Genomic DNA, 7,885 nt, shown 5'->3' on the forward strand with positions numbered 1-7,885 from the left:
GAGGTAAAACCCTACGTCCTGCTTGATTAATATTGATGATGTGTGTTACAAGAGTAGATCTACCACGAGATCAAGGAGGCTAAACCCTAGAAGCTAGCCTATGGTATGATTGTTGTTCGCCCTACGGACTAAAGCCATCCAGTTTATATAGACACCGGAGAGGGCTAGGGTTACACAGAGTCGGTTACAATGGTAGGAGATCTACATATCCGTATCGCCAAGCTTGCCTTCCACGCCAAGGAAAGTCCCATCCGGACACGGGACGAAGTCTTCAATCTTGTATCTTCATAGTCTTGGAGTCCGACCAATGATGATAGTTCGGCTATCCGGACACCCCCTAGTCCAGGACTCCCTCAGTAGCCCCTGAACCAGGCTTCAATGATGACGAGTCCGGCGTGCATATTATCTTCGGCATTGCAAGGCGGGTTCCTCCTCCGAATAATTTATAGAATATTGTGAACACCAGGATAGTGTCCGGCTCTGCAAAATAAATTCCACGTACCACCGTAGAGAGAATTATATTCACACAAGTTCAATCCGCTGACGTATTTTGTGGCGTGATGTCACACCACTACCAAGTCTTTACTAGAATCGTTTTTATTGTACCACCTCGGCGCGTTTAGCGAAGCGGTTTCCTTGGCACGTCTTGTCGAAGCAGAGATCGTGTTCCCCTTATTCCGGGATTCCCATCAATACGGACGTGGGTAACCCAACCGCGCCATTGATTGCGGCGCTTGGGAGATAAGCGAGTTTTATTAGGCCGGTGGGGACACATGTTTTTGTCCGCCCATATAAGGGGATAAAGATCCAACCCTTTTACCTGCGCCTTCTTCCTCCTTGGCTTATCCATCCCCGCGAACTCAAGCTTCAGCGCCCAAGTCCGCACACCTCACCTCAACCTCCTCCAACTATGTCCGGAGCGGGAGGCAAGTGGATGGCCTCCTCCATCACGGAGGGGTAGATCCAGAAGCTGCGCAGCGCCGGATATTTGTCCAGAAACATCGCGCACCGGCTCCCCGACGTGGGAGGGCTCATCCCCACCCCCAGGCCCCATGAGAGGGTAGTATTTCTTCCCCATTTCCTCCGCGGACTAGGCTTCCCACTCCATCCCGTTGTCCGGGGGCTCATGTTCTACTACGGCCTGGATTTCCATGATCTGGCCCCGAATTTCATCCTCAACATCTCGGCGTTTATCGTCGTGTGTGAGGCCTTCCTCTGCATCCAGCCCCACTTCGGCTTGTGGCTCAAGACCTTCAATGTCAAGCCGAAGGTTGTGAAGGGCAGCCAAGCGGAGTGCGGAGGCGCCATGGTGGGCAGGATGTCCCACGTTACTTGGCTGGAGGGCACTTTCGTGGAAACCATTAAGGGGTGGCAATCGGGGTGGTTCTACATCACCGAGCCGCGTGACCCCAAATGAGCAGCGGCCCCCGAATTCAGATCTGGCATCCCCACACGGCTCACCTCCTGGAAAGAGAGCGGCCGGATCTGGGGTGATTCGGAAGAGCTGACCAGACTCCAAGCCTCCATCCAAAAGCTGGTGGACAAGAAGCTCAAGCTTGTCAACGTAGTCCAGGGCATGCTCATCCGCCGGATTCTCCTGTGCCAACGACGGGGCTTCAACATGTGGGAGTTCGATCCAGCGCAGCACCAGACTTTGAGCGGGTTCTTTGACACTACGTACGAAGATGTCTGGAAGGTGCTGTTCAAGGGCGCCGAGGCTCCCGCATCCGCTACCGAAGATCGCGGATTCATCTCGCAACGTCCGGCTGACGAGGTAAGTGATTTTTTCCTTTACGAGACGCTTGTTTTCCATAGTTTGACTCTATGCGGGGTCTAAACTCCCTTTCCTTTGACAAGACTGGCTGACGAAGGCCGAACAGACTATCTGTCCGGCCCCATTGCCAGAGGACCCAGCGGACGCCCGCTTAACGGGGCTGCTGGCTCCGGCGCCCCACGTGGTGCCGGAGAAGAAGGCCAAGAAGAAGGCCACGGGCACTCGGAAGAGTTCCTGTTTTCAGGTGTTATCGGATGATGACTCCGAGGCCGACTCCTCCCACAAAGGCGAGGAAGAGAAGAAGAAAGCCTCCCCCCAGCGGGGGGAGGGAAGAAAAGGAAGGCTTCCCCAACAAGGGAGGCCGAAGGGTCCAAGAAGGGAAAAACCCTTCCCCCGGACTGCTTTGCCAATGCCAGTGATGACGACAAGGACTGGCCTCCAAGGACCAAGCCCTTGGTGAGATCGTAAGTATCCGGACTCCTGAATAACTTCATGGTTTTTTTCTTTTCACCACATAGTGTCTTTCTAATGCCGCATACAACCCTGCAGTCCGCCCAAGGATGATCTTCCCGCTTTGTCGAGCGGGTCCTTAGGTGCGTCGGATATGGATTCTCTTCTGACCGCCTCCACCCCCCATGATACGGACGATGCCGAGGTGGGATCCCGAGAAGGGACCCACCAGGAGGAGGAGGCCCCGGAGGTGTCGCAGAACAACCTCCCGGACTTTGCACCGGACTCGGCCCCGCAACCAATAGCGGCCCTGGAGTCCGGCGGGCGGCCCCTTCGTAAGAAGGGCAAGACCGTGACGCCGACAGCCCCCGTCAAACCGGAGGCGCTGGATAGCTTGCTGGAGGCGCTCAATGGCGCCTCCATCGAAGAGGAACACCGCACTATTATGAGTGTGGTGATTCAGAAGGTTCAGCTCGCCAAGAGCGGGCTGACCGAAGCCTGCAGCAGCCTTCTGATAGGCTTTGAGGTAAGAATTTCGATATATGTAAAATAGTACCGCATAGACAGTAGCCCCTGATGCTCGGTTCGGTGTTCGGAAAGAAAAGCCGGACTGAGGATCTAAAAAGATATACGCAGGAGTCATAAAAAATATGTCAATATGGGATTGCAGGCTGTGCTGCTGACCTCTGCCGCACTGACTGCGGAGGTCAATACTTTGAAGGAAAACCTCGAGCTGTCCGAGAATGAGCTCGGCCGTGCCAAGAAGCAGCTCGAGGACAAGGAAGGTGAGTAATACCTTATTAAAATTGTACCTTACAGAAAAGAATTTGGTTGCAAGAAAAATGACAAGGATAACGTGGGTATAGCAGGGGCCACAAACGAGGTGGCGGCCCTGAAGGAGGCGGTGTCCGCGGCCGAACGCAATGCGGCCGCGGAGCACACCGAGCGAGAGAAGCAGGAGGCGCGGGTGGCGGAGGTGCAGCAAGAGCTCCAGGCTCTCATGGAAAAACATGAGAGTTTGGAGCGTGACTCGAAGACTCGAGAGTCCGAGCTTGCAACGGCTCTTGAGAGTGCCAGAGCCGCTAAGGCCGAAGCCTATAAGGCCCTCCAGGAAATCGAGGCGTTGAAGAAAATAGCTGCGGGTAAGGCATTTTTCATGCAAAGTAAGCATGTGAGTGTGAATTACCTATCACTTACCCGAATTCGGAGCTCTCCAGGAGCGTTCGTAGATCTGCCCCGCAGCGTGTCCGATGCTGCCGCTTTCTACAGGGCCGAGGAGGGGAGCTCGACGGAGAAGGTCTTCTGGTCTCAGTATGCTGAGGCCAGACATCCGGTGCCCCTTAGCGACCAGCTGAAGCAGCTGGTCGGGCTCCACAAGGCGGCCGAACAGGCCATGAAGGGCCTCATAGTTCGGCTGTGGCCTAAGGAGGCCATGCCTGGGAGCTACTTCGGCCTGGTGCGGCGGCTGGTGGATGCGTGTCCACGGGTTGAAGTCATCAAGCACTCCGCCTGTATTGAAGGTGCCCGTCAGGCCCTTGCCCGCGCAAAGGTGCACTGGGGCAAGATGGATGCCCAGAAGCTTGTGACGGACGCGCCACCGCAGGGCAAGGAGCATCGCACGCCCAAAATGTATTATAAAACTGTCTTGAAGGGTGCCCGCGTTATTGCGGGTGAGTGCTCCAAAGATGTAATTTTTTAGTAGACTCGCATTTTGTTATCCTGTGCGCTGAAAACTTAGTTCATATGCGCTAAGCAACGCTTGTTAATTTAAAATATTACCTTCTGTGCGGCTGTTTATCAAATCTGAGAAATGGCAAGTCGTCGGCTTCAGCCCCCATGCCACGAGTGCTGGGGTGTTCGGGATAAATTTGAGCACTCTTGTTCCCATTTTTGGGTCCATCTAGGGAGGCGCTCAACACAACGAACAAGGCAACTGGACTTATAATGCTTGAACACTCTCACTTAGCCATAGAATTCTATAATTTTAAATTTCGGCGAAGCCCCTAGTATTCGGAAGGCCGAATTTGGGGCGCTATCCACGCCTGGGCCGGACAAAGTCGGCTCCTCGCTCTAAGCGGCATAAGTCTTTAGGGACTCACAAAAAACCTCTCGAACAGCGACCGGCTCTCGCCTCATAATGACGGTCAGTTTTAGCTTTCTCCACTGAGGCGCTCGCCCAGCTCAACTGGGGCGCAATCGCAGTGGTTCTCCCAGTGCTACCTTAGCCGATACAACGGAACGTAAGGTACCAAAACATGGGAGCCGGGCAAACCCAACTATTGACCCAAGAACATGATTCGGAGCCGATGCATATAATGCTATAAGTTCGGGGTGCCGCACTTGTGAAAGTGTTCGGACTTATCACACCGTAATGCGGGAAACATAAGCCCCTGGTGTGTTTAGCCGTACCAAAGTGTACGGATGCAACATGTCATAAATGAACATATGTATAAGAAAGAAATGCAATTGGAAGCAAAAAGGTGCTGCATTGCTTTATTCAAGAAAAGCTGCCGTGAACGCAGAACGATACAAATGGTGCAATAAGCAAAGGATGGGACTATTAAACATGTCCCCCTCCAGGGGTAGGCTGCAGAATGGTGTATAAAACAGATTTAATGCTCGTAATGGAGACCACCTGGATATTCGTTGTAGCCTTTCTCCTTCCCTGGCTGTTGCATCGTGAATTCGGCAGGTCTGCTGCCGGACAGGGCCTCTGACGAACGGAGTCCTGTGGGTAAAAAAAATGAAAAAAAAAGAATGACACACTTGAGAGCCCCTGGTTTGGTTGAGCCGTATTCTGGGCCTATCATGGTCGTGCCCCTCTCCCCATGCCCATGGTATCTCCAAAGCGTAATGGTGTATGCGAAGGACCTGTCTTGATGTTTTGCAGGGGCTGGGGTTGGGGCCGCACTGCTACGCGTGCTCGGAACGTGCCAGGTGGTCTTGTTGTAGGTTACTTCGGGCGCGTTTAGCCGTGTCCGGTCGCTTAACGGCCGGACTCGAGAACTGCCTTAAGAGGCTGCACTGTACTTCTGCCGCGAGAGCCGCTATATGTTCCTCCGTTCGGAGAGAGCGTTCAATGTTTCTGTTGACCGTGATGACTCCTCGAGGGCCTGGCATGTTGAGCTTGAGGTATGCGTAGTGCGGCACCGCGTTGAACTTTGCAAACGCGGTACGTCCGAGCAGAGCATGATAGCCGTTGCGGAACGGAACTATGTCGAAGATTAACTCCTCGCTTCGGAAGTTATCCGGGGATCCGAAGACCACTTCCAGTGTAACTGAGCCTGTACAATTGGCTTCTACACCTGGTATGACGCCTTTAAAGGTTGTCTTGGTTGGTTTAATCCTTGAGGGGTCTATGCCCATTTTGTGCACTGTATCCTGATAAAGCAGGTTCAGGCTACTGCCGCCGTCCATTAGGACTCTGGTGAGGTGAAATCCATTGATGATTGGGTCTAAAACCAATGCGGCGAATCCGCCGTGGCGGATGCTGGTGGGGTGGTCCCTTCGATCAAAAGTGATCGGGCAGGAGGACCATGGATTGAACTTCGGGGAAACTGGCTCCATCGCGTATACGTCCCTGAGAGCATGCTTCCGCTCCCTTTTGGGTATGTGTGTTGCGTATATCATGTTCACCGTCCGCACCTGTGGGGGGAAACCCTTCTGTCATCTATTGTTTGGCGGTCGGGTCTCTTCCTCGTTGTCGCTATGCAGCCCCTTACCATTGTTTTCGACAATTAACTTGCCTGCCTGCTTGAATACCCAACAGTCCCTGTTGGTGTGGTTGCCTGGCTTTTCGGGGGTGCCGTGTATCTGGCACGAGCGGTTGAGTATTCGGTCCAAATTGGACGGACCCGGAGTGGTTCTTTTGAATGGCTTTTTCCGCTGACCGGGTTTAGAGCCTCTGAATCCGGCATTGACTGCCGTATCCTCACTATTATCGCTGTTAATGCGATGTTTGTTTTTGTTGCGACGTGACCTGCCATTAGGATCCTTGATATCCGGACTGCCAGAATTTTTGCTGAGGTTGTTGCTGCGTGCTAGCCAGCTGTCCTCACCCGCGCAGAAGCGGGTCATAAGTGATGTGAGGGCTGCCATGGATTTCGGCTTTTCCTGTCCCAGGTGCCAGGCAAGCCATTCGTCGCGGATGTTATGCTTGAAGGCCATGAGGGCCTCCGCATCCGGACAGTCGACGATTTGGTTTTTCTTGGTTAAGAACCGTGTCCAGAATTGTTTGGCCGATTCGTCTGTCTGGTGGTCGCACATACGTGCCTTGGAAGTTATCGAGGAATGCGGCTTCCAGGTCTTCCCAACTCCCAATCGACTCTGCTGGCAAGCTGTGAAGCCAATGCCGGGCTGGTCCTTTAAGCTTGAGTGGGAGATATTTGATGGTGTGAAGATCATCACCGCGGGCCATGTGGATGTGAAGGAGATAGTCTTTGATCCAAACCGCGGGGTCTGTTGTGCCATCGTAAGATTCAATATTCATGGGTTTAAACCCTTCGGGGATTTGATGATCCCTTACTTCATCTGTGAAGCATAGTGGGTGTGCGGCGCCTCTGTACTGGGCGATATCACGACGGAGCTCAAAAGAGCTTTGTCTGTTTTGTTCGGCCCGCCCGGACTTACTGTGTCCGGCGCGACGACTGTCGTCGCGTATCATGGGGCGCCCACGTGATCCGTAGATCGATCTTGATTGTCTTGCCTTATCCTCCAATATATCTCGCAAGTCTGGAGCGTTCCCCTGTGGCCTTGTGCTTTTCGAGCGATGCCGGGGTACGGTTCTGGTGAAGGGCCTAGAGGCCTCTCTGTCGCGACCAGGGGGTGGTCGGTCAGCCGTATTGTCTGCTGGTGATGCAGGTTCATACGCCTCCTCCTCTAATTGGGGGAGCAGCTTGCGTTTAGGGTAGCTTTTGGAGGGGCGTCCGAGCTCATTCTCTTCGGCTGCGAGGACTTCAGTCCATCTGTCGGCTAGCAGATCTTAATCAGCTCTAAGCTGTTGCTGCTTTTTCTTGAGGCTGTTTGCCGTGGCCATAAGCCTGCGTTTAAAACGCTCTTGTTCGACGGGATCCTCAGGCACGACGAATTCGTCGTTGTCGAGGCTCGCCTCATCTCTGGAGGGAGGCATATAATCCTCTACCTCTTCTTCTGTCGCTCTCTCATGAGGGCCGGCGTCTCCGTCCTCCTGTGCTGAATCTTGCTGGAGTGGGTTGTCTTCGGCACTATCTGGGGTGTTATTATCTCCGGTGCCGGAAGCTTCATTCTTGCTGTGGCGGGATTTAGAGCGGCGCCGCTGATGCCGGCGCTTGGGCTGTTTCTTGGAGGGGTCATCCTCCGCTGCTCCTTCGCCATTCCCATCCTTGGGGATATCCACCTCAGCATATGTCATATGATGAGGTGGCTTTCCAATGCCCGGTAGGCGCTGGTTCTTGGTCGTCTCCGGCATCGTCGTCCATACCGTCGATGTCTTCGGAGTCATAGTCTAGCATGTCGGTTAGATCGTCGACAGTGGCTACCAAGTGGGTGGTGGGTGGGCTTTGAATTTCTTTATCGTCCGCATCCCAACCGTCCTGGCCGCAGTCCGGCCAGGGCTCTCCTTATAACGAGAGATACTTTAGCGAACTCAAGATGTCGCCAAAAGGCGAGTGTTGAAAGATGTCC

This window comes from Triticum dicoccoides, chromosome 6B, assembly GCF_002162155.2.
Source record: "Triticum dicoccoides isolate Atlit2015 ecotype Zavitan chromosome 6B, WEW_v2.0, whole genome shotgun sequence".
Classification (NCBI taxonomy): Eukaryota; Viridiplantae; Streptophyta; class Magnoliopsida; order Poales; family Poaceae; genus Triticum; species Triticum dicoccoides.